The sequence below is a fragment of the Ranitomeya variabilis genome, chromosome 2 (assembly GCF_051348905.1).
Source record: "Ranitomeya variabilis isolate aRanVar5 chromosome 2, aRanVar5.hap1, whole genome shotgun sequence".
Classification (NCBI taxonomy): domain Eukaryota; kingdom Metazoa; phylum Chordata; class Amphibia; order Anura; family Dendrobatidae; genus Ranitomeya; species Ranitomeya variabilis.
The window spans coordinates 65486003-65513344 of record NC_135233.1 but is presented as its reverse complement, the minus strand read 5'-3'; the positions used below and the strand labels follow the sequence as shown (position 1 = coordinate 65513344).

Sequence of the window (27342 nt, the reverse complement as noted above, 5' to 3'; positions counted from 1 at the left end):
TATCTTCATCTCTTGGGACAAAGACACATGTAAGTGATCTGTGAGAGGCCTCCCCTCAGCCATTGGCCGGTGCCTCCGAGCGGGGCATGTGCTAGGCTATGGCTGCGAGCTGCTACTTCTAGCCTTCTAGTCTGGAGCTGCAGCTCAGAGGCTGAAGGGAGGAGGAGGAGGAGGAAAAGGAGGAGGAGGGGGAGGGGAAGGGAGACTACACCAGGAGGGAGGGTGACAAGAGAGCTGTGAGGAGGAGGAGGGAGTTCTGCCAGGGACAGAGGAGGAGCTTTGACGTGAGCTACAGGGCAAGGAGCTTGCAAGAGCTTTACTTCACGTCATATTGTTTCATGGCAAGTGCTGGGAGCACAGGCAGCCTCCTAGCCAGTGGCTTCTTCTCCTCACCGCCTCCATTGTATTATGCCAAAGGCACCGGCTTCATAACTGTGCAGCGCCGAGGAGCCATGGGTCTGGTGCTGGATTAGGGGACTTTGGCCATCCTGATGCTTTAGACCTCAGGTGCTACTGCATGTGGTAAGTTCCAGTCATGTCATCCCTGCTCTGGATTTCTAGTTTCATCTGTGTGGGCAGCTTGGCACAGGCTGGGTGGCAGGGGATCTGTAAAGTTCCAGCACTTGTATTCATGGATAGGTTTGGGGTTGGAGTTGTTGCAGGAGCTTGTACATTGATTTGTGACAGGTCTTCTGCAAGTCTGGTGTGCTGTCCTCTCCTCTGTCTCTGCTGGGTGTAGTTGTACTTGTGTGCATGTTCCTAGTAGGAAATGTATCGCATCTATTATTTATGGATATGGGTGCGAACAGGGCAAAATGGGAAACATTGTGATACCAATATTCACTTTCCATGGAATGGACGTAGAAATGATGAAGAACCTATGTATCCATCCGTCCAGGAGTGCAGGCGGTAGATGGCTACCAGGGCATGTGCCCACAGTGCTAAAAGCCAGGGTGAGCCGACTAGCCACTTTGGGTTGGGTAGCAAACATAACCTTTGACCCTACACCTACAATTTTCTGTCTGTCCATATATCCGTCCATCCATGAGTTGTAGCTGGGAGATGGCTACTGGGGCATCAGAGTGCTAAGAGCCACCAGGAGATAACAAGCCGCTTCGCCTTGGCCAGGTAGTAAAGTGAACCTTTGCCCCTGGTGAATGGAAGTATATCTATCGATTGATTGATCGATCTATCCAGTAGTGTAGTTGGGAGGGGGCTACGGGGGCTTGTACCCACTGTACTAAGCCAGGGATGGCCAACGGGTCACTTCGCATTGGGTAGTATGAAGTCAACCTTTCCCCCCACCACACTACCTACATGTCATCTATCTATCTATCTATCTATCTATCTATCTATCTATCTATCTATCTATCTATCTATCTATCTATCTATCGTATTTTCCACCCACTGATCAGGAGCAGCCATCCACCTTCCTGATGACCTGCTCTTCTGGTTGCCACATTCCTTAGGGAGACAATTCTCATTGAACGAAGCGAGAGGATTTTTGCAATTGTCGTTGACAGACAAGACATAGGAAAATGTCAGATGACACCGCCGGTGGTAGCTGTGTGACCGTGTCAGCTACTTTAGGCGCTTCCCTGGAGTTAGAGGACAGGGGTTGGCTCTCAGCAATTTCTACGTTCAGCTACTACAGTCGGTTGTAAGATAGTTGTGACTGCTTGGGAACTTAGTTTCTCTTTCTAATCTTCCTCCTTGTTGAGTTCCATAGGTAATGACTGATGGGGTGTTTAATTTATTTATTTTTTAACTTGGCGTTTGTATCACCGGCATGAAGAGTTAATGCGGTGTCATCTGTGCACTTTGTCGCTGTAGGTGGACACAAGGGTTAATAAAGCCGAACGGCTAAATGCTGTGTATTTACATAGTCCTGAATTTTTAAAGTCTTTTTCCGCTTTACAGATGAGGAAATACCCGTCCTGTGGATTTGCACAGAGCAGGAAAGGCCATCCTGGTGGTGGTGTGTTTTCATGGAGGCGCAGGCGGACGAGCGCTGGGGATCTGCAGCTGTAGACAGATGGCCAGAAATCCACAATGTGTTCCTGGACCTTTTGTCTCCAGTTAGGATTCTCCAGACAATCGCCAGCGTGTAGGCTTCACCATTATGGCCCCGGCTTACTGCATTTTCTTCTGAGTATCTTCAGTATTTCCTAACTGTAGGGTCAGTCTCGGTAGATATTTGTCAGAAGACGTTTCCATCGCCTCAGTGACTACATGTTAGAATACCATAAAACAGGTGGGAATGTTGTGAGTTTTTCCATAGTATGTTCCATATTGATACAATAGTGTATGTAATGTTACATTTTTATTTTTCCTGTTTTTGTTTTATTTACTTTATTTTAATTTAAATATTCTTCTTTCTCCAACTTTGTAATGTAATCGCAGCACAATGGAATTAGTTATCATCTCATTATTATTATTTTTTTTTTGTTACAGTGATGCAAAATACTAGTGTCCAACAGATACAGTATATACCGTACCTTATAATTGGGTCACAAAGCACCATTATCATTATCATGTACCCACGGTTATACGCAGTCAATATTTGGATACTGGGGAATTGATCAATAAATATTCAACGAGAGTGGACAAGGAATTGTAATTGCTGTCATATCACAATGTATTTTACGCAGTTTTACATAGGACTGTGAGCAAATCTATTACATCACTTTAGTGCAGACAGTATCCTTGATACTCAGCCCCCAAAAGTTAGACTACAAGTTTTGCTGCGCCACTTCTTCACACATCACATTGGGGTTCAATTTTTAAGAAACTATATTCTATAGTCCGGAAACTAGAAAATAACTAAAATGCAGTGTGTGGACTTAGAGATCAGTTACATTAGGCAAATGTCGGAGATTTTATGGCTTTCTTTTCATAAGACCGTGCCATGTGCACAGTAAGTGGGCCGAAGCCCCCAGACCTGTAGGGAGCAGGTGGCCGACTATTCTCCCCTAGCAGCCATGCTTGTACAGATCACTGCTTCCGCACTATGGCATATGATGGCACATCACACAATTTCTGTTCTCTCCTATATATTAATCCCTAATTTGTAAGAAAAAAAGACTCTGTATATGTGTAGGGAGTTAGTGGCGCATTAATGTACCATATGGGCATATATCAGGCTGTGGGGCCATCAGCGGTGCATCTTTAGGTGGTGCACAGGACACCGTTTCACCAAGACCCCGGTACATGAGTGTCCCTCTGACTTATAAATCAATGGCAGTGTTATGCATGGCACACTGTAGAGCGGGTTATAGATGTAACAGTTGGGGTTCTGGAAATTTAGGTCTCCATAGTAGAGATCCATCACAGGAGACTTTGTGTTAGGCCTTCATGGCAGAATCCGAGTTGAGTCTGTGATGCCGACATATACAGCTGAAGTTTTTTTTGTTTTTTTTTTCATTGTGCTATGACTGTTGCAATTATGAGTTCATTGCTTTCGAGTGTCATGTGTCTTAAAGGGGATGTTCAGTCTTAGGCCGGGGTCACACGTGCGAGAAACTCGCATCTCAATACCCGTCACTGTCGCCAGCACTCGGGACCGGAGCGCTCAGCTGCATAGAAATACATGACGCCGCACACTCCGGTCCCGAGTGCCGGGTATTGAGATACAAGACTCTTGTGAGTTTCTCGCAAGTGTGATCCCGGCCTTAGGCTACAAGTTTACAGTCACTCTATGGGACTGAAGACTTGTGGATCCTCACATCGCCGCACTGCATGCTGTGAGGATTCGCGAGGAGCAGGCGGTCAATGTGACTTCCAAGTATGCCATTTGCATATTTCCGGTCACATGCCGACTAGACTGTATCCGGCCTTGCCCAAAACACTTGCATTGCTGACTTGTAGCTTAAGGCCACACCACTCCTGTAAGTCAGCCAAACACCTTCAATACTTGTCAGGTACTCATTTAGCCAACAGCTATTACTCCCGACCTCCCCATACACAGGCATACTCTATACGGCCATATGTGCATGTCTTCTCAATGGAAAGGGCGACATAATTTGCTTATCTGTCTTGAAAACATAGGACTGGGCATGTTGGAATTCAACATGTCCAATTTTTGTTCCCTGTCACCTGCCGAAAGAATGTTGGTTGTACACCTAAGGCCGGGGTCACACTTGCGAGTGCAGTGCGAGAAACTCTGATCAATACCCGACACTGCCGCCAGCGGTACGGACCGGAGCGTTCAGCTGCATAGAAATACATGCAGCCGCATGCTCCGGTCCCGAGTGCCGGGTATTGATGCGAGAGACTCGCTTTGCACTCGCAAGTGTGACACCGGCCTAATACACATTATATGGTCGGCCGGCTCCTCCAAAATTGGTGGGTCGGTTGTCTTTAAGGCCCCCCATACACATTATGCTAATGTTTTCCAAACCCATTGATATCATGATCGGCTAACAGTCTAATCTGTATAGGGGGTCTCCTGACTCTCCTTTGACAGTTGATGTTGGGGAAGGGAAGGGTCTGTCACTGGTGATGAGAGAACGTGCTCGGGTAAGGTGTTATATGAGCATGCTCTGGTGCTTATGTAGTGACTTTGGCATGCTTAAAAATAATATGTTCGAGTCCCTGTGGCTGTATGTCTTTCGGCTGTTCGACAGCCGCAACACATGGAGGGATTTCCTGTTGGTTAGGCAATCCCTGCATCCCTGTTGAACAGCTGTGAGACATGCAGCCGCGGGGAATCGAACATAATATTCGAGCACGCCAAAGTCACTCGGTTAGCACCTGAGCATGCTCGTACAACACCTTACCCGGGCACATTCGCTCATCACGATCTGTCACGTTAGGTTTTCACCACTCGATCCTTTTGTTCTCTGCGTCATAAGATGTTACCAGAGGTGTCCTGACCGCGGCTCTCGAACGATCTGTTGTGTATGGGGGGCTTTATTCTGATGGGGATGGTTACTTACCTACCAATTATGGCTTCCAGTTTTGGCTCTCTGGAGAGTCCTTCGTTGATTTGAGGAGCGGTGACCAAGTATTCTGGTTCCCTCATTGTGCATGGAACTGTCTGACATCACAAAGACATCACAAAATATCTTTTGGGAATGACTTACTCGTTTCCAGGTAACTTGTAGCGGAGCGGGCAGCTCACAATGCCCAGAGGGGTATTCTCCCATTTCCAACAGTGATGGCCCATGTGCCAGATATGACATAAATGTGTGATAGACGCGGGTCCAGTCTTGTGCACAGGATGGGGAGGTGGCGGCCCATGCACGTCTCTCTCCATCCACTTCTATGGGAAGATCGCTAGTAGGCGCTCAGTATGCCGTAAATGCCTGTATGGATACGAAGCCTTTTCTGTTTCCAGACTGTACACATTTTATTTCCCTCTGAGGTCCTGACTTTTTACTCCATAAATTGGGAATTGTTGTTTTGTTCATACAAAATAATCAATATAAAAATGTTATGTTTTTAAAGGGGTTGTTCCTGTTCAAAAAAGTTTCTCCAATTAAAAAGAAACAAACCATGCTGTACTCACCTTACCCAGGTCCGCTAGCAAGTCTCCAATACTGCTCCTGCTGTGTTGTATTAATAAGGGCTGTGGAGTTGGTAAGCGAAACCTCCGACTCCGAAATTTCCATGGCACCGACTCCACCAAAATGGGCTCCGACTTTACGACTCCGACTCCACAGCCCTGGTATTGGCTGCAACGCTGATGTTAACTTGACAACTTGGCGGCCAAACAATGGATTAAGGTGTTTTGCCAGCGTAGATAGGACGCCCCTTTCTGCTCTGCCGCTATGATCACTGGCTGTCGACAAGGCGTCAGTGCAGCAGCCAATGCCATGTAGTGGGGATTACAGCGGAGACTCATTGCTGGACCTGGGGAAGGTAAGTACAGCACCGTTTGCTGTTTTGTAACAAACTGTGCTAAGATGGAAAACAAATTGAAAGGGAAGGGCGCCTTTAAAGAACAATACACGTCACTTCCGCTCTCTTCCTTTGTCAGCTTGTAATGGTGTATTTACAGGGGTCATATACACAACAAATTTTCAGTCCCGATTTTCTGGATGGAAAATGAACTACTTACTACAGTAGCGGAATTTCCAAAATCTCATCCACATCCTGCAGAAAATATTTAATTGAGTGATGCTGTGGCTTTGACATTTGCTGCCTGTCAATTTCCGATGTGGAGTTTTACTGCTGATTTTACTCTTTGCAATTGTCTCTGTGGATTGCATAAAATCTTACAGTGGAAATGTCCCCTTTGGGCGTACCCTAAGGGTATGTTCACACTGTGTGGATTGGCGTGGAGACAGTCTGCAGCGTATTGCAGTACCGGCCCAATAGATGAAATGTCAACAAATCTCGTGCACACATTGTGGAGAGTTTTTACGTGGAAAATGACATGTCCTGCAAATTTTCATAGCAGTGTCTTTTTGTTTTTCTGCAAAAATCAACAAATCCACTACAAAATCTGCAGATTCTCTGCAGATGCTAAAAAAAAAATCGATAAAAGCATAAAGAAAAAAAAAAGATCCTGAATGATCCTATGAGGAAGGGTGGTAGTTTGTTTTCACTGCAGAAACTCGTTACAGTGTGTTACAGCAGAGGGATTTTTTTTTTTTTCTCGTTAGAAATATAATTTTGAGAGCCTTTCCACATATGAAGAAATCTTCCGCTCTTTGAGGACGTCCAGCTGTCAGTCCGTATTTCAAAAGGTCTGGATGTTTTACTTCGGCTTCGTTCTCTCTGCGAACTCTGCTGCTCATGAATATTTAGTAAATGCCATATTTGTGGCCTGTGAAAAAGTTGGAAAGTACTTCAAAAACAGCTGGCTTGGCAAAGAAAAGCCTTCATCATTAGTATAAGGCCTAGCAGTGAACATGTGTAACATTTCTGCACTCTCCATAGTCTGTAGTGTGAAATCGTCCCAGACTTTTCTCAGTCTTTCGACATGGATTTTCAAGCAGATCCACATTAAAATCTTCATAATAAAAACTCCATGTAAACCTCTTGGGGTCAGTTCACACTGTGACTTCTTCCAATTGTCAATGTCTGTTTTTCAATAAAAGACCTTTTAGGAATAACTCCTTTTTAGTGGAGTTTTGTAAACCTGAAACTTCTTTTTTTTTTTTTTTTACCCCTTTACTGAGCATTTTCTCATAACTTTCCTTTTTGCTGCCATTTTTCAGACCTTTTTTTTTTCAAATACATTAAACCTTGAAGGAAACATTGACAAAATGTTTAAAAAGACGCGTTTTTTTAAATTTTTTTTTTTTAACCTTCCCATTGACTTTATTGTAAACTATTGAGCGTCTTCACAGCAGAAAAAAGCCAGAAGAAAGTAAATATTTTATGCTCGTGACGTGTTTAAAAAACTGAATATATGAACGAGTCATGTTCCCATACAAATCAATAGGACTGTTCTTTGATCTCTTTTTTTAGAACTTTTCCTGCAATTTTTTTTTTTTTTTTTTTTTGAGCGAGACCTCTCAAAAAAAAAAAAAAAAAAACAACCCAGCGGAAGAAGGTGCAGTGTGAACATACACTTACTGTGACCCCCATCTACTTTACTTTCAGGGCACATTTGTGGCTGTTCTGAACACCAGCATCATCCATTTGTGTGGCTCTGTAATAAATGGTAGTAAATGACTCTGGATGTGACCTGATAAGTCGCTACTACGCTGCACTCTGGGCTGAGTGGAAGAGCTCCTGATTTCCATATCATCACTGGCATAATTCTTGGCAGAATACTGTTTCGTCTGTCCGAGGTTGCCAGGATTCCTTTTCTCAGATGCAATGATGTCACCAGCTTTTTCAGGCATATTACATCACATTCTTTCATCAGACTAGCCAGATGCTGTAATGGCATGCTTATATTTGTAGTTCCACCACAGCTGCAGAGTTGTAACATTTGAGGGTACTGTGCATTTCTGCTGCAGGGAAAACGTGTTTCCTTGTGGATGGGGTGCAAGTAATTTTCAATCCTATGAGACAGTGAAAATCTGCTTCCCCCCCGTACGCTCAGTGTGCACTTGCCCTAAGGACTTCATGTTATTTTTGCATTCAAGTGAAGTTGACTTTTTACATCAGTGCACCAAATCCAATATCGTTGTATTTTTTGGCCCATGTGTAAACATTTACCATCTGTTTTTCTCGTATCCCAAAAAATAAAAAAAAGCCCAATGTGGACAGCCCCATAGATTATACGCAGTAAATGTTCTATCAAAACATGGATGAAACACTTATATGGAAAACAGACGTCTAAATGAGGCCTATACTTAGGGCAGGTCAGGCGACCGTGTATTCTCCCATCGGAGAGAATCAGGTCGATGATGTTAATCACACTTTGCTCAGACTCTGATTCTCTCAGATGAGGCGAAGATGGAGGAAAGAAATATCTCCATCTTCTCCATTCTGTAAGTTCATGGAAATTAGACTGCACTCAGATGTCATCCGAGTGCAGTGGATGTTTTCCAAGGAATCATTGACTTACATGTCCAAATACAATCCAAATATTGCATCAAACTCCGGCATGCTACACTTTTTTTTTTTTTTTTTCCTTGGGCTGGCTCGGTCGGAAGAAAAAATTGGACTTGTCCACAGCTCAATAGACTAACATTAGTTTGAGTGCAATCCAATGTTTTGACGGGTCACGCTCGGACCGAAAATATGCTCGCCTGCCCTTATTATGTGAATTTTCACAATCCTGGAACTGATAGGGAAATCAGGGGTCAGCTCCCGGCCTATGCGACCACATGCTGTGCATTTCAGATCAATATCCACTGCAAATTTTCTCCGCAGCACACAGAAGAGATTTCATAAAATCGCATCCCCAACGCTGGTACTATAAAGCACAGTGAATTTTTAGCACATACCGATAGTAAACATGTTCTCCACTATACCCTGCGGGGACGGGGCATTTGTTGTTGTTTTTTTGTTTTTTTTTTATTGTGGCAATCTATAGGTTTTTGGTGTGATTGCGGGACTAAAAGGCAACACATGCCCGCCCAAATTGCGCTGGGCACGGGAATCTGACCATGTTTGCAAATGCAATATTGCAGTTGACTGTTTAGAAATTGTATTTAAAAATTCTAGTCTTAGGCTATGTTCACACATTGCATCTTTTTATGCAAATTCTTTTCCTGCGTTTTACAGTTCCAGCAAAGTCTGGGATTTCAGAAATCTCCTGAACACCGCTTGTTTTTTTGTTCTCAGTATTTTGTGCAAAACCTTGGATTTTGCAGAATGGAGCATGTCACTGCTTTCAGTGTATTTCACAATGGGTGGTGCAAAAAAAGCTAAAAAAAATTCAAGTATTAGTTTTTGCTGCGTTTTTGGTGCCAAAACCTAATATCTCCAATTAGAAATGTAGTTTAGTTCTCCTGATTTTCTATGTCGCTTACCCCATGTGCAGGGCATTGCAGTAGCTTAGGTATCCATGGTTACCACCACTCACATAGTAGTGCACATGGGGTAAGCAACATAGCGAATCAGAAGAACTATACTAAGTTTTGTAACTTAAGGTATTTGCTAATATTATTATTACGCCTACCACATCTTTAAAAAAATAGACAGCACTCTGATGAAACATGGATGACAGTCGTATGCTTTTTATTCGTGGGTGTTTTTTTTTTTTTTTTTTTTTTTTTTTTTACAGACCCACTGATTTTAATGGTCAAGTTTGATATGTGGCTTGGATCAAAAATGGCTGACGTGTCTTCTTTTTTTTTTGTCTTTGAGGACACTCGGCCTACAAAAAAACCATGGCTCTTTGACTAGTTCTACAGACTATAGTGGGTACGTGTTGTGTTCCTGAAGAATACAGATAGGCCTCTGTTTCTAAGCATTATTTAATGGTCCTGTATTAAAGGTGATGTGACCTATGTAAAGAATACACACTTCTCCCAGCTTGATTGCTGCTGGCATGATATAATTTTGCAGATTATACGCATTACAGATCAGATATTTCTCATGAATATATTTTTAGTTAATTTGTAATGATTGTGTTTTGCTTGTGCGCTTTATTATCATTTTAATATGCATGCCTTTAGTATGGGCAGATTTTAGTTATAGGACTGGTCTGGGTGTCATTGATGGAGCGGTGGCCAGTGGCCATGCATGGTAACATTGAATGACGGATTCTAAATAATGGCTGCAGTGATTCTTTGCAGCTCCGCCGCTCTGTTTTCTGTGTGCTGGACACAAGAGGAGATGGCTCCAGTTGCAACAGTACTTGGCAATACAGAGAGTGTAGTAGAGAAAACTGGCTCATTACCGAGTCCAAAGATCGCACGCTGCACTTCTACAAGCCAGAAGAAAAGGGGCAAGGTCCATTTAAATGGAGACCGGCTGCCGGCATTATGTGCAGGATCCTGAGCGCTGTGCTCGTCCCCTGGGCTGTCAGTAACACATTGCTCGCCAGAGGATCTACAATTTCCTTCCACTGTATGTGTGCGGGTGTAAAAGGCAGAAAGACCATTCGCATCGTTGCTTTCGATTTGATTATTTAAGACAGGAAATAAAATAAATGCAGGGTAGACTGGTGCAATGTACTGGGGCCACTGGTTACCATTGTGCGCCGTGATGTATTCTTTATTATAGAGCAATGTTCGCTATTTTGCTCTTAGAGAAAATCTGATTTCTGTGGCCGGACCCTATCAGCACTGGGTTCAGGGAGCAGCTGTCGCGGATTCTCTAGGACAGCTGCATTGTCGTGACGTAAGCTGCGTCCGTTACGTGTGGGTGACTGGACCCAAAGAGGTGTCGGGAGGAGCATCCTCGTCGGCACACACTTTTTGGGGAATGCAAGAAACGAATGGAAAGCGGCTGGACATTTTCATCAATGTTGAGTAACTTGAACTAAAAAAAAAACCTCGCAACTTACATCTCCAATCATGTTGTACAAGACATCACGTTTTGAGGAGTGATCTGTTAGACCCCCCTAGGCTCCCAAATCCGGGTGTGACTGGAATCCCTGTAACCTTACAATATTTTCAAGGGGAATAAGTATAAATCCAGTACGCAAGACTGATCGATACACAATAGTAATTCGGTGCTTTCAACTATATCGGCATGTATGATGCCGCTAAGTTGAATGCAGGGGAGGGGGCGTTGCTGGACCTCGTACTCGGGGCCCCATAGCGGCCACTGGCTGAGATTCCCCTGGAGGAGCGGGGCCTCTTGGCAGCTGCCTGGTCTGCCTGCCCCTAACGCCAGCCCTGCTCACAAAGACGTGAATTTTTGTTTTGGGGGTTTCCATTGTACTTTTTGGAAATTCCAGACCATGACTGCCAATCTAGGCCCAATATTTTTATCCTGACCACTTAACCCTTTGATCTCTGACCGTAACATGAGCAAAGTCCTCCGACCTCCTCTTTGTCTAGTCCCCAGGTGACCCAATTAAAAGCTGGGGATCCCCTCCGGGATAATTACATGGAGGATAAAGTCCAGTGTACAGAAGTAGGTGACGCTGTTATATGATTAAAAACGCAATAATTTGGTATAAAATACCTTTTTATTGTGCATATAATACCGAAGACCTCCACTTTATTGGGTATGGTAACAACCTGAAGGATGAGGCTGGGGATGTAAAGATGCCGTTCTTGGCTAGTTTGCAGGTGAATCATTTGAGTAAGAACAAATAACTGATTCATGAGTGAGTCACGTGTTTATTACTGGAGATTCACGCCCGTGCCTTGCAGGAATCGCATGGTGAAATTGTGTAGGGCTTTCGGTGGCCATTGTTAGATCCTCATTATTTCATGTTCACGTTGGGCCGTCGCAGCAGTAAGGAGCAGGCAGCCAGCACAAGGAGGAGGGCTGTTACGTCTCCTTCCAGTAAGTACATCATGTTCTCTCCCGGCTGTCGGCATTCATTCACTCACTTTCAGGGAGATTGCAGACGCCCCAAAATAGACCTAGATCACCGCTCCGCATTCGAAGTACTGCAAACACTCTGAGAAACTTTACAGGTATTAGTGGATTACATTTGCGGCAAAATCTTAATATTCATACACAGCATTGAGATTATAAAACACTTGGCTTACAACTTGGCATTAGGATTTTTTTTCCTTTAAAATTTTTTTTTTTTTTAACAAAATTCAGATGCTGATTACAGAACCTGTGGTTTGTTAGTAGTGGAGAGGATGGATGAATTTTTGGTCCGAGTCCTGATTTTTGAGGACCCCACTGATGCAGGGTCAGGCACTATGTGTTTGCGAGTTTCTCGCATGTACATCATAATTGGGCACAAATGTATGTATAAAGCATAGACCCACAAAAAAATATATAAAACTATTCCCCCCACACCCCCCCTCAGATATCTGTTGGGTTTATAGTAGCATTGAGAATCCCAATTGTGTTCTATTAAAGGCATGGCAAAGGGGTGACCCACAGGGATGTTATCCATGAGCTGTCAATGTTAATTATTTTCAGAATTGTAAGGTTTACCCTATCCATAAAACAGGGAATGACTTGCTGATCCATGGTGGTGCAACCACAAGGACCCCCAACAATTCTGAGAATGAGGGTCTGGAACCTCAAGAATGGGTCTCTGTACAGGCAATGTGTGGAGCAGAAGTTAATCATGCGCATCTCTTCCACATTCGAGCTATGCACAGCCCCGTTCGTTATCCTAAGGATGGAGAATAACTTGTGATCACTGGGGGGGTATGAACACAGGGACCCCTAATGATTCTGATAAGTGGGGCCTGGAACCATAAGAACTGGCCTCTGAAGAGACAATGAATGGAGTGGAGGTCAAGCATGCACATGTCCCCTCCATTTAAGATGACATTCTCATGGTTCCAAACCCCCATTGTTTTGTGGTTAGAATTGCCGTACGTTCTGGGAATAACCCTTTAAGATCTGTTTACGTTTAGCGGGGATTCATATGTGTAACTCATACCGACCAACTCACCTGGTAAGGTTCCCCGCCTCGCCAAAGAGTTGGCTTGGCAAAGTATAAAACAAAATGGTTCCAGAAGGATTCTGGTCAAAATGTACTAACGAGGAAAGTATATCCATATACAACTAGCCTATGGTATTTATCAGTGTCCTACAGTTTTCACAAAGGGGCCTAGAATCTTCAGGTTGCGCCTCTGGGTAGAGTTCAAGCACTGAACCACCATCAGTTTTGTGACGCCCTTCACCTCTTGCACTATCCCTTTAACTCTGACCAATGTAGGATGCACATCTGCCCCCGATGGCGGGAGGCTGAGTGGTTTGGTGGTCAATCCGCTTTATCTACTGAGGTTCTATTCACTTTCACCATGTTACATGTTTGTGTTTCCATATTTCTACACACGTACGACTGAATTTTTTCACATAGTCATCCCAGCACCACTCTCGATGGAAGAAATATGTCATCTGTTCTTGAATATGAATGAACTACTTTCAGACACTTCTGCACACGACTGTCATTTTTCATTCTTTTCCATCTCTCCTCAGATGTACACTACCTTAATCTTTTCCATCCTCTGTGAATTCATGTGATCGGGTTAGCATATCCTTGATCATTATTCATAGATTTTTACACTGGCCCCTGGCTGTAGTTTTTTTTTTTTTTATTTTTTTTTTTTAAAGTGAACATGTGCAAGCCTATAGTCTGAAAATGATCAAAATCTGGCAAGTGCAGGAAAAAAAAATGTCATGTTTCTGGATAATCCTCTGCTCCGTTTCCTCGAGAATGATGAAATGCATTGGGATAAGTTTGTCACATGACGTTCTCTGTCCGGGCGTCTGCAGAGGCTTAAAGGAGAGTTTGGAGGAATAAAAAATGGTCCTAATTTGATAAAACAGTAATCTTAGATGTGAAAATAACAATTTAAAAAATTGAATTATTTTTTAAATTTCTTTTTAATGTCCTTGTAGCAGTGGGCCGTATTGGGCTACGTTCCTCAGCCTTTACAGAGGAAGATCTGTGCTGCCAAAGAGGTATTCCAAATACGACGTGGTATAAGAAGGACAAAGCATATCTAAGTTGGACTAACTTCGAAACACGTTGAGAATAAATTATTATTGGGAATACCTCATCGGCAGCGCAGATCACCACTCCCATCCTCCAGCACTTGCTATTCATGTGACCTGGCTCCTTTAAATCTATGTCCCGCCCCTGAGAGGAGGCGGTCCTCCACACAATATTTTTATGATATCATCCCAGCTATCTGCGTCACACGAATGATTAACCCACCAGGAGACCGCTGAGTAATGGGATTATTAGGGGTCAGAACAAGAGTAATGTGAAGAGGACCACCTTCCCATAATGAACAGTGATGGACTGCTCCGATCCTAGGGGGCGGAGACTTACAGGACTCCGCCCCTTAGGATCTGATTTCTCCTGTGTTGAGACTAAGGAAAATGGAGACCTTTTAGGTTGTCTGCTAGTAGGACAGCAACGGTTAAAATAATGCAGAATTTTTAATAGACATTAGTTACAAAAATTATTGTTTTAACAGCTGTCCGTTTAGAAACTTTTAATTCTGTAGAACACCCCTTTAATTTTCCTGCTAGTGCCCTTTATATATGCTTTATTACAAATGGAGCAATTCTGATAAGTGGTATATAAGGGAATTGCTTGCTTTTTATGTAATCAAACTAACAGGATAGAGTTCTGTCATGATCTCTGCAGGCAGAGATCACAGCAAGCCTATAGAGGGACAAGCTCTCGGAAGATGGAACTACACTGACCATGAACTAAGCCTGCCGCGCAACTAGAAACAGCCAGGCAGCACTTCCCATCAATCGCCAGATGCCCAGCTCTGGCCCAAGACCCAAACAGCCAGCAGAGGGAAATACAAGACCTGGCTCACCTCTAGAGAAACATTCCAAAGAAGACAGTAGCCCCCCACATATAATGACGGTGAGTTCAGATGAAACAACAAACGCAGCAGGAAAATAGTCTTAGCAAATTTGAGGTCCGCTTACTAGATAGCAGAAGACAGATAGTATACTTTCATGGTCAGCAGAAAAATACTAACAAAACACCATCCAGAGATTACCTTAAACTCTGGCATTAACTCATAACGCCAGAGTAGCAATCCCTGATCGACGAGAGCTTTCCAGACACAGTAACAAAACTTCAGCTGCGAACTGGAACAAATAGGCAAAACAAAACATGGACAAAAGTCCAACTTATCAGTAGTTGTCTAGAAGCAGGAACAAGCACTGAGAGGCATCAGATAACATTGATGACCGGCAAGAAACCACCAGAGAAATGAGCTTAAATAGCGACACCCACTACTGATGGAATCAGGTGAAACAGGAAAGAGGATGACAAGTCCAATTCCACAAGCGGCCACCGGGGGAGCCCAGAATCCAAATTCACAACAGTACCCCCCCCTCAAGGAGGGGGCACCGAACCCTCACCAGATCCACCAGGGCGACCAGGATGAGCCCTATGGAAGGCACGAACAAGATCAGAAGCATGAACATCAGATGCATTGACCCAAGAATTATCCTTCTGGCCGTAACCCTTCCAGTTGACCAGATACTGGAGTTTCCGTCTGGAAACACGAGAGTCCAAAATTTTCTCCACAACGTACTCCAACTCACCCTCAACCAACACCGGAGCAGGAGGCTCAACAGAAGGTACAACAGGTACCTCATACCTGCGCAATAACGACCGATGAAAAACGTTATGAATGGAAAAGGACGCAGGGAGGTCCAAACGGAAAGAAACAGGATTAAGAATCTCCAATATTCTATAAGGGCCGATGAACCGAGGTTTAAACTTAGGAGAAGAGACCCTCATAGGGACAAAACGAGAAGACAGCCACACTAAATCTCCAACACAAAGCCGAGAACCAACACGACGATGACGGTTGGCAAAACGCTGAGTCTTCTCCTGTGACAACTTCAAATTGTCCATAACCTGCCCCCAGATGTGATGCAATCTCTCCACCACCGCATCCACTCCAGGACAATCCGAGGATTCCACCTGACCGGAGGAAAATCGAGGGTGAAACCCCGAATTACAGAAAAACGGGGACACCAAGGTGGAAGAACTGGCCCGATTATTGAGGGCGAACTCTGCCAATGGCAAAAAAGCAACCCAATCATCCTGGTCAGCAGAGACAAAACACCTCAGATATGTCTCAAGGGTCTGATTAGTCCGCTCGGTCTGGCCATTAGTCTGAGGGTGAAAAGCAGATGAAAAAGACAAATCTATGCCCATCCTAGCACAGAATGCCCGCCAAAATCTAGACACAAATTGGGTACCTCTGTCAGAAACAATATTCTCAGGAATACCGTGCAATCGGACAACATTCTGAAAAAACAGAGGAACCAACTCAGAAGAAGAAGGCAACTTGGGCAGAGGAACCAAATGGACCATTTTAGAGAAACGGTCACAGACCACCCAGATGACAGACATCTTCTGGGAAACAGGCAGATCTGAAATAAAATCCATCGAGATGTGTGTCCAAGGCCTCTTAGGAATAGGCAAGGGCAACAGCAGTCCGCTAACCCGAGAACTACAAGACTTGGCCCGAGCACAAACGTCACATGACTGCACAAAGACTCGCACATCTCGTGACAGAGAAGGCCACCAGAAGGATCTTGCCACCAAATCCCTGGTACCAAAAATTCCGGGATGACCTGCCAATGCAGAAGAATGTACCTCAGAGATGACTCTGCTGGTCCAATCATCCGGAACAAACAGTCTATCAGGCGGACAACGATCCGGTCTATCCGCCTGAAACTCTTGCAAGGACCGCCGCAGATCAGGAGAAACGGCCGACAAAATTACTCCCTCCCTAAGGATACCTGTGGGTTCAGAATTACCAGGAGAGTCCGGGTCAAAACTCCTAGAAAGGGCATCTGCCTTAACATTCTTAGAACCCGGTAGGTATGACACCACAAAATTAAAGCGAGAAAAAAATAAAGACCAGAGCGCCTGTCTAGGATTCAGGCGTCTGGCAGTCTCAAGATAAATCAAATTTTTGTGGTCAGTCAATACCACCACCTGATGCCTAGCCCCCTCGAGCCAATGGCGCCACTCCTCAAACGCCCACTTCATGGCCAAAAGCTCCCGATTCCCAACATCATAATTCCGCTCTGCGGGCGAAAATTTGCGAGAAAAGAAGGCACAAGGCCTAATGACGGAGCAGTCGGAACCTTTCTGCGACAACACTGCCCCAGCTCCAATCTCCGAAGCGTCAACCTCAACCTGAAAAGGCAGATTCACATCAGGCTGACGCAACACAGGGGCAGAGGCAAAACGGCGCTTAAGCTCCTGAAAGGCCTCTACAGCATGAGGGGACCAATTAGCAACATCAGCGCCTTGTCTGGTCAAATCAGTCAGTGGTTTAACGACATCCGAAAAACCAGCAATAAATCGGCGGTAAAAGTTGGCAAAGCCCAAAAATCTCTGAAGACCCTTAAGAGAGGAGGGCTGAGTCCAGTCACAAATAGCTTGCACCTTGACGGGATCCATCTCAATGGAAGAGGGAGAAAAAATATACCCCAAAAAGGAAATTTTCTGGACCCCAAAAACGCACTTAGACCCCTTCACACATAAAGAATTAGACCGCAGAACCTGAAAAACTCTCCTGACCTGCTGGACATGAGAGTCCCAGTCATCAGAAAAAATCAGAATATCATCCAGATATATTATCATAAATCTATCCAGAAAATCGCGGAAAATATCATGCATAAAAGACTGGAAAACTGAAGGGGCATTAGAAAGACCAAAAGGCATGACCAAATACTCAAAGTGGCCCTCGGGCGTATTAAATGCGGTCTTCCACTCATCCCCCTGCCTGATCCGCACCAAATTATACGCCCCACGAAGATCAATTTTAGAGAACCACTTAGCACCCTCTATACGAGCAAACAAATCAGTAAGCAATGGCAATGGGTATTGATACTTAACAGTGATCTTATTCAGAAGCCGATAATCAATACATGGTCTCAAAGAGCCGTCTTTTTTTGAGACAAAGAAAAACCCAGCTCCCAAGGGAGAAGAAGATGGACGAATATGTCCCTTTTCCAAAGACTCCTTTATATATTCCCGCATAGCAGCATGTTCCGGCACAGACAAATTAAACAAACGACCCTTTGGATATTTACAACCCGGTATCAAATCTATGGCACAATCGCACTCACGGTGCGGAGGTAACGACCCAAGCTTGGGTTCGTCAAAGACGTCTTGATAATCAGAGAGGAACTCAGGGACTTCAGAGGGAATGAACGACGAAATAGAAACCAAAGGTACGTCCCCATGAATACCCTTACATCCCCAGCTCAACACAGACATAGCTCTCCAGTCCAAGACTGGGTTGTGAGACTGCAACCATGGCAATCCCAGTACCAAATCGTCATGTAAATTATACAGCACCAGGAAACGAATAATCTCCTGGTGATCCGGATTGATACGCATGGTTACTTGTGTCCAGTATTGTGGTTTATTATTAGCCAATGGGGTGGAGTCAATCCCCTTCAGAGGAATAAGAGTCTCCAAAGGCTCTAAATCAAAACCACAACGATTGGCAAAGGACCAATCCATAAGACTCAGAGCGGCGCCAGAGTCAACATAGGCGTCCGTGGCAATGGATGACAAAGAGCAAATCAGGGTTACAGACAAAATAAACTTAGACTGAATGGTGCCAATGGAAACAGACTTATCAAGCTTCTTTGTACGCCTAGAGCATGCCGATATAACATGAGTAGAATCCCCACAATAGAAACACAATCCATTCTTCCGTCTAAAATTCTGTCGCTCGCTCCTGGACAGAATTCTATCACACTGCATACTTTCTGGCGTCTTTTCCATAGACACCGCCAGATGGTGCATCGGTTTGCGCTCCCGCAGACGCCTATCAATCTGAATAGCCATTGTCATGGACTCATTCAGACCTGCAGGCAAAGGGAACCCCACCATAACATCCTTAACGGCATCAGAGAGACCTTCTCTGAAAGTTGCCGCCAAGGCGCACTCATTCCACTGAGTAAGCACAGACCATTTACGGAATTTTTGGCAGAAAACTTCAGCTTCGTCTTGCCCCTGAGATAGTGCCATCAAAGTTCTTTCTGCCTGAAGTTCCAAATGAGGTTCCTCATAAAGCAAGCCCAAGGCCAGAAAAAACGCATCCACATCGCGTAACGCAGGATCCCCTGCTGGCAATGAGAAGGCCCAATCTTGAGGGTCACCCCTGAGCAAGGAAATCACAATCCTAACCTGCTGAGCAGGGTCTCCAGCTGAACGAGACTTCAGGGACAAATAAAGCTTACAATTATTTCGGAAATTCTGGAAGCTAGCTCTATTCCCTGTGAAGAACTCCGGCAAAGGAATTCTCGGCTCAGATACCGGAGCATGTACTACAAAATCTTGTAAATTTTGTACTTTCGTGATGAGATTATTCAAACCCGCAGTTACACTCTGGAGATCCATTATTGTCAGGTGCACACAGAGCATACAGAGATTAGGAGGAGAGAGAGAAAAAAGACTGCAGCAAGGCAGACCGGAGGAAAAAAAAAAAAAAAAAACTCCAGCAGACTTCTTATAACTCTCCTTTCTCAACCTGGGTCTTCAACACTCTACGGGCCGGTCAAACTGTCATGATCTCTGCAGGCAGAGATCACAGCAAGCCTATAGAGGGACAAGCTCTCGGAAGATGGAACTACACTGACCATGAACTAAGCCTGCCGCGCAACTAGAAACAGCCAGGCAGCACTTCCCATCAATCGCCAGATGCCCAGCTCTGGCCCAAGACCCAAACAGCCAGCAGAGGGAAATACAAGACCTGGCTCACCTCTAGAGAAACATTCCAAAGAAGACAGTAGCCCCCCACATATAATGACGGTGAGTTCAGATGAAACAACAAACGCAGCAGGAAAATAGTCTTAGCAAATTTGAGGTCCGCTTACTAGATAGCAGAAGACAGATAGTATACTTTCATGGTCAGCAGAAAAATACTAACAAAACACCATCCAGAGATTACCTTAAACTCTGGCATTAACTCATAACGCCAGAGTAGCAATCCCTGATCGACGAGAGCTTTCCAGACACAGTAACAAAACTTCAGCTGCGAACTGGAACAAATAGGCAAAACAAAACATGGACAAAAGTCCAACTTATCAGTAGTTGTCTAGAAGCAGGAACAAGCACTGAGAGGCATCAGATAACATTGATGACCGGCAAGAAACCACCAGAGAAATGAGCTTAAATAGCGACACCCACTACTGATGGAATCAGGTGAAACAGGAAAGAGGATGACAAGTCCAATTCCACAAGCGGCCACCGGGGGAGCCCAGAATCCAAATTCACAACAGAGTTCATATACCCTCTGTGGCGAACAAAGGACCCCAACGATTTGTAGTGGGGTCCATCATAATGGTGTAATGGTGGTTGTTTTAATAGCAAGAATAGTGCTGATAGAGGCCGAGGCATCCCCCTTAGCACCCTAAGGATTGGTTTTATTAATCTTATTGGATATTAATACACATTGTCTGAATTATTCATTTGAATGTTCGTTTTTTACATTTTTGGAGCTCCGTGAAGACCGATGTGGTCGATTCCTATTTAGGTTTGAAACTCTTAATAATTTCCGCACTAAGTGTTTTTTTTTGTTTGTTTTTTTTCACCAAGTTGCAGCAGTATAGGAACGCCCATGACTGGAGGTAACCTATGCAGATCACTGTGGGTGGATGCTGGATACTGTGGACGCTACTTCTCTCTCTTTTTCGCTATCCTTCCCATTTTCTGTAGTGCGACACAAGCTTGCCACAGCAGGTCTGACTAGTTCTAATCGCCTGGAGGGAGATCTGCAAAGAGTTGCTAGACTGAAGTATTTCTGCCTGATTCATTACTAAAGTGCGGTCTCTTTCTCAGGCTGCAGACCTGGAACGCGTTAGTGCCACCACATTACAAAGGACAGTAAGATGGCTAAATAATAGAATTACACTCACAAGTGCGATCTGGTTTCCCATGTGCACAATTATTAGAATCAAATACCCAAATTGTTATTAGTCCTGGAGGCCGAGTCTGTCCGCACTCGGTTGGGAAGAGAATTTGGGATCTAAATGACTCCAATTGACATCTATTTAGGATAATTTTCATTACTGCATGGGTTCATTTTGTCTGTAATGTGCAGTATATTCATAGAAGTAGGGTTATATCCTTATTATTGGGGCGATAACAAGTAAACTAACACTATGGTTCAGTGGTTAGCACTGTATGGTGGCTCGGGGTCAGCACTGTATGGTGGCTCGGTGGTTAGCACTGTACGATGGCTCAGTGGGTTCAAATCCCACCAAGGACAACATCAGCAAGGAGTTTGTATGTTCTCCCCATGTTTGCGTAGGTTTCCTCCGGGTTCTCTGGTTTCCTCCCACACTCCAAAGACATACTGATAGGGAATCTAGATTGTGAGCCCCAATGGGGACAGTGATGATAATGTCTGTAAAGCTCTGTGGAATATGATAGTGCTGTATAAGCAAAGCATAATAAATAAATCTCAAATTTAGGGGAAATGTGTCATTAACTAGATGGTGACAGTTCACTCACTACGGAGAAATGCTCAAAACCCTTTTCCAAACCCCAGAAGTGCTGATTTAAAAGTGTAATGCTGATTATACAAATACTAGGGAAAAACCATGATTTTTGCCCCCACAAAATGCATTGGATCTAATATCTTAAAGACATTTACCATTTAATTTGCCATTAACATGATTTTTTTTTTCTACCTGGTCTAAATGCCGCTGTACTCCTAAATCCGATGTTTGTTTTGTTTTTTGTTCTTACGCCATTCTGTTCCTGAGACCTGTCCGCCTCTTTCCTGTAAGTCTAGCTAGGATTTTTACCCAAGTGGGAGTGGTCATCAACTGTTCTGTGTGCAACCTCTGGAGGACCATGCCCACTTGGAAAACTAGACTAGATTTACATACAAGGAAGAGGGCGCCATATCTCAGGAATATAAACGTGTAGGAAGAATAGAAAAACAGATTCAGGCGAACAGCTGCTTTTTATATCAGAGGGAAAAAATACATTTTTTTTTTATGGCAAGTAACAGGTCTTTTATAAAGGAAACCTGTCACCAGAGTTTAGCTACCGCTTCTATTAGCAGCAGTGTCGGACTGGGGTGCCAAGGGCCCACCAGTAACACTGACTTTGGGGGCCCACTTGCATGCAAATATTACTTTACCCTCATTCACAAATTTACCTATATCTCTATAAAATAATAAACTGGGTAGTTTGATTAATGAATGATGAGATTTTGCCTTTTCTATACAGAATCAAGTGAATTATGCCAAGTACTTCTCATACAGTGGGGTTGGGGGCCCAAATCTATACAGGGGCCCACCGGGGGATTCCCCTGTTACCCTATGGGCCAGTCCGAGCCTGATTAGCAGCAGGATTTAGGGTACAAACCATGATTCCAGCAATATATTGCTTACTAGGCAAATTGCTACATTTGTGATAAAATCACTGTTCTCTCTGCCTAAGATCTAGCAGTTCTCTTGAATGCTGAGCTCTGTATAACCCAGCCCACAACATGGATTGGCAGCTTCCTGTGTACACTGTGCATGGGCAGAAAGCTGGTAGTCAGTGGGTGGGGTGGGGTTATTCAGAGCTCATGAATATGGAGGACTCCATGGTACTAGTCCTCCAGTGATAATCTCTTGCTGATAAAACAGTGATTTTATCAAAACTACAGCAAGCAACCCAGTAAGTGACAGGGTCTCCGTCTCTACATTATGCTTCTCTCAGATTAGGTAACAAAAATCTGGTGACATATTCCCTTTAAAGGGAACCTGTCACCTCAAATTGGCGGGATATTAAAATGAGTTTTTACCGGTCCGATGGGTGGCGTTTCCTCTTCATTTATCCACCCCGTCTGTCCCTGTTTTCCGCAATATCTTAGTGAATTAGAGTGTGTGTGCACCATAGTTGGCGCGTGCACAATGCAATCTTTGGTGGCGCACGCGCAGTATGCTTTGTCCAACTGCGGGCAAAGCCGAAAAGCATTACTGCGCCCGCGCACTATGCCCCGGAAGTATTTCGCTGTGTGATCACTTTTATCACTAGTGGTCTGCATTACAGGAGTCTCCTATTACAGAGAACTACAAAGCCCATGTAATCAAACACACACGCCGGTCTGTTTGCCGCATGGGACAGCTAAGTGTCCATTTAACTACATTCTTCCCATCGCCCATATAATTTATTAAGGATCGGCAGGTTTGAAGGTTCCTGTCAAAGTTATTTGGAATTTTAGAAAATGCCATAAAATATCCGAGCATTTCCCAATACATACTCTTGGATGTGGGTGTTATAAGGACTCGGTGGGTGTTATTTCTTTCTTTATGTATGTGTGGTTCATCCATATTATCTGCTTCATTAATAGGATATATCATGAGATCTACTTATATATCCTAAATTAAGAGATTGAAACTTACCAAACCTCGTTAATCGTGGCAATGTGGCCGAGGGTTCCACCGTCTCCTGGTACAGATCAAAGCCCTAGAAACAAATTCCATGGGACCGATTCAGATGGGTCAGCGTTATGATTAAAACAATATTTAAAACATATAAACATTTTTTGTATTAATATATCAATTTAAAAGATACATACAGTGAAAATGGGCAATGGTTCGTCCAGCAAGAGACTTGAAAAGGGCTGGAGACAGACGCAGACATTCTGCTGCAAGTTCTCCTGAAGCGTCAGTTATAGTTCTCCATAGAACATTATGAGCACCAACTGTCACCTCCTATCTCACTAATGGGAAAATCTGTTTTTACTGAAAACAGAATTTACCTGTGAATTGAGAATGAAAGATCAGCTCAGGAGGAGAAGGAATCAGATTTTTGTAATTAAAAAAAACAATGGCAGAGTGCTTGTTTCTTTGTATTCAGATTCAGATGTGCTAGCAGGATCCCATTTTTCAGTCTGATTTTCTTTCTAATGCTCCCCTTTGAATTTACTGTGGCAGATTTACCTTAAGGCAACTATTAATGAGATTGATGTGTGGAGGAAACTGACAGGTTCTTGAATTTCTACTAGTTGTACGGCATGCTCTTATCCTTTTTTATTTTATTTTTTTATTTACATTTTTCAAAAATATATCTATGATCCTGTCAAGCAGTAGAAAGTGACTATAAGTGCCCCTTCCAAAATGCAGCTGACAGGTCCCGCTCCCGGCAAACAGCTGTTTTACATTGGGAAACCCTGGGGAAATATAGTAATATGTGGCGGCCATTGGAATAAAATGGCAGTGCTTGATTTGCAAGAGCACCTGGAGTCCTCCAGAATCAGAGCCCCTCTCTCCGTTCTATCTCCTAGAGAAGGACTTTACCGGTGGAAATCCGAAATAGGACATGTGGACAGGGGTTGTCTTCCTGAACTATAACATAAACTATTTTCCGACATTGTGGTTTTGGCTGGATCAGACGTACACGGGTAGATGAGAAAGGACTCCATAGCAAAGTCTCCACAAGTACAATATAAAATGTCACGTTTTTGGATATTTTCTCAGTTCATTACTATGTTACAAACAACTATTTGTAATTTAGGGACCATTACTTGGATTAGAGACAAAATACTCGCGACATTTAACTGTTTTCTTATTATGTTGTCTCAATTAAAAAGGGTTAGAAAAATTATGGTGGATTTTGACCTACTATATATTGTGTATGGGGGCCTTTTGACTTGATCCTTTTGTTTTCTTGAGAGTATATAGGGTGTTGGTAAAATGAAATAGAGTGGCATAGAGTGGAACCTGACATGTGAAAAAAACGCTATTAACCTGCAGATATGGAATTAACTTGTAGGTTAATAGTATTCTGAACGTGCCTGGCTCCCGCACGATGAGTCCCTCTGCCGGGAGGAAATTAACTGTATTCTCCCCAGCAGCGTTCAGGTTTCAGTCATGGGTTTGGCGCCGGGCTCCATGTATAGAGTGCTGGCTGTAACCGCATCCCTGGCACTGACTGACAGCCGGCCTAATGCTGAGCTGCTGTCAGTCACTGCCGGGGGGTACGGTTACAACCACTGCGCGGTTACAGACAGCAGTAACTGAATCTATGCTGGTGCCACCCCATGACTGAAACCTGAACGCAGCGAGGCTTCAAGTGCCAGTGCTACACGGTGTCAGAATGCTATTAACCCCATATCTGCAGGTTGTGTTTGTTTGGTTTTTTTCTTGTGAAAGGTTCCCTTTAAATGAGCAATATAATGTGTACGGTTAGCTTTATGGACCATATAAAGGCGCCAATAATAGAGTGGCAAGCCCATTCATGAATATCGGCCCAGCTAAACGAAGCGGCAATTGCCCTATGAACTATGAAAGTACTCATTTGTTGGGTGCGATGGGTTTTCAAAGGACTCTGCCAGCACCAAATGACAGTTCAACTAAGTCTCGGTGCTTAATGGCGGGCCAACTCATTTATGTACCCCTTCTAACCTACTGTTTTTCCGTCAATCTTCATCCCCTTCTTCTTTGACTGACAGCTCAAGCTTCATAGAACCATAGAAGGTCAGTGATCGAGGGAAACCAAGCAGGTGGGAAGGTGTCCCTAAATTATTGGCCCCGGTGTATAACACCGAGTAGCGGGACTTGGACTGTCAGCACAGACTGACTATGCAAACTAAGTCCCACCGCTCGGTGTTTTACAACGGGGTCCATCATTTATATACACCATCCCACCTGCTTGGTTTCCCTTGATCACCGACCTTCCATGGTTCTATGAAGTCAGAGCTGCCACTCAAAGAAGAAGGGGGTGAAGATTGAGGGAAAAACAAGCAGGTGCGAAGGTGTAGCTAAATGTTGGACCCCGTTGTAAAACACTGAGCGGCGGGACTTAGTTTGAACAGTCATTCTGTGCTGACAGTCCCTTTTAAACTGGCTTAAAAATCATCATTATTTGCCGCACATATTCGTTTGTCAGCCGTTCCTAAGAGGCCAGTAAGCAACCATCTATTGTCTTGTATATAATGGATCAGTGGCCATTTAACAGCCAATTGACTAAAGGGCCATTGGACTGCTCCTTGTCTGCCCAGGAAGCTGCTTGCTGCCGCAGGAACCTTCCCCGCTCTGTGTGTAGAACAGTCCAGGTTAGAAGAACAATGTCTCTTTCATTAATCCACATTCATTTTGCAGCAATGCCTGCAGAACGCATAGTAGACAGATGGTTTTTTTTTTTTTCCTTCCTAGATTTAGTTTTCTTTCTCCTGCTCACACTTTCTGTTTTCTGTCTGGAAGGACAGACATTCATTGTGTAGGTTGTCAATTGATGGATCCTAAATGGTGTCAATGGAACATCCATACAGTCGTCTCCAGCATCATTTGTATGTATAGGTCATATGTAGTTATTTCGTACAGCTACAAGTAGTTTGTAATATCTGTATAGTGATTTTATTATACCTCAGTGAATGTTGAACATTATTATTTTTTTTATTTTCATTTTTACTAATCTTTTATCTGAGTCACTCTGAAACAGATCACTCCAAAATATTAGTCATATTTTCCAATAAATAAAACTAATACTGCATTCATGAAAAGAAAAAAACAACAGTTTATAGGAAAGATATGTTAATGTAGCCCTGTCACTGAGTCAAAAGTGACCAGTCTTTCATCCTACTTTATTCTCTCTGCTCCCCTCAGTAGGCTGTATTTTTTTGTTTCTTAGAAACCCTCCATACTCTTCCCAGAGATATTGGCCTTTATATTTAGTGCTAATTATTATGTTCTTTACCAAGAGGGCATTGCTCACAGGGTGATTATGCAGAGCAGTCTAAAGACACCTCCCCCCCCCCAGAGGAACACATGAACAGCCTAAAGACCCGCCCCTGAGGATACTGTAAGCACAGCCCCTTTGGTGAGGACCAAAAACAATTAGTACTGAATGAAAAGGACCATATCTCTGGAATTGTATGGCAGTTTTTGAAAAAGAAAAAAAACAAAATACTCATTCAAGGGAGCAACAAGAATAAAATAAGAACAAGCAGTGTCCGCTTTTGACCTGTGAAGTATATGTTAATTGTTAGTAGAAAATCCTGGAAAGCAGGGAAGAAAAAATAGGCCATTATTAATAATGTAGTGTTTTTGTGTATGGATTGCATTTACCTGTTTTAATCTGTTTTTTGCTATTTTTTTTCCTTCTGATATGGTTACCCTAATGTGGCCTATATTTCCCATTTCATCACATTGCTCAGCTTTGAATCTTATCCAATGGCAGCTAGTGCTATAACTGTGACCTAGAACTGCTATTTCCTGACTCACCCTGCAGAGTCCTAGTGTATCCTATGTGATGTAGGGAAGATGAGCTGAAGCTACATCTGATCGGATACACATGAAGTTCTGCACACGGGACCTGGGCTGCGTTTGCAGGTATTAAAAATCTTCGATGGTATAAAATGAAGGTTTTTATTA

The 27342-nt window shown here is 43.7% G+C and overlaps 1 protein-coding gene across 1 annotated transcript in view; it reads left to right on the top strand.

The window, feature by feature from the left end:
• Positions 1-238: 238 nt before the first annotated feature.
• Positions 239-27342, top strand: part of SERTAD2 (SERTA domain containing 2) — a 79492-nt gene continuing 52388 nt past the window's right edge. The window contains exon 1 of the mRNA XM_077282520.1: positions 239-522. The gene's annotated coding sequence lies outside the window, so the exon portion shown is untranslated. The remainder of the gene's footprint in view (positions 523-27342) is intronic.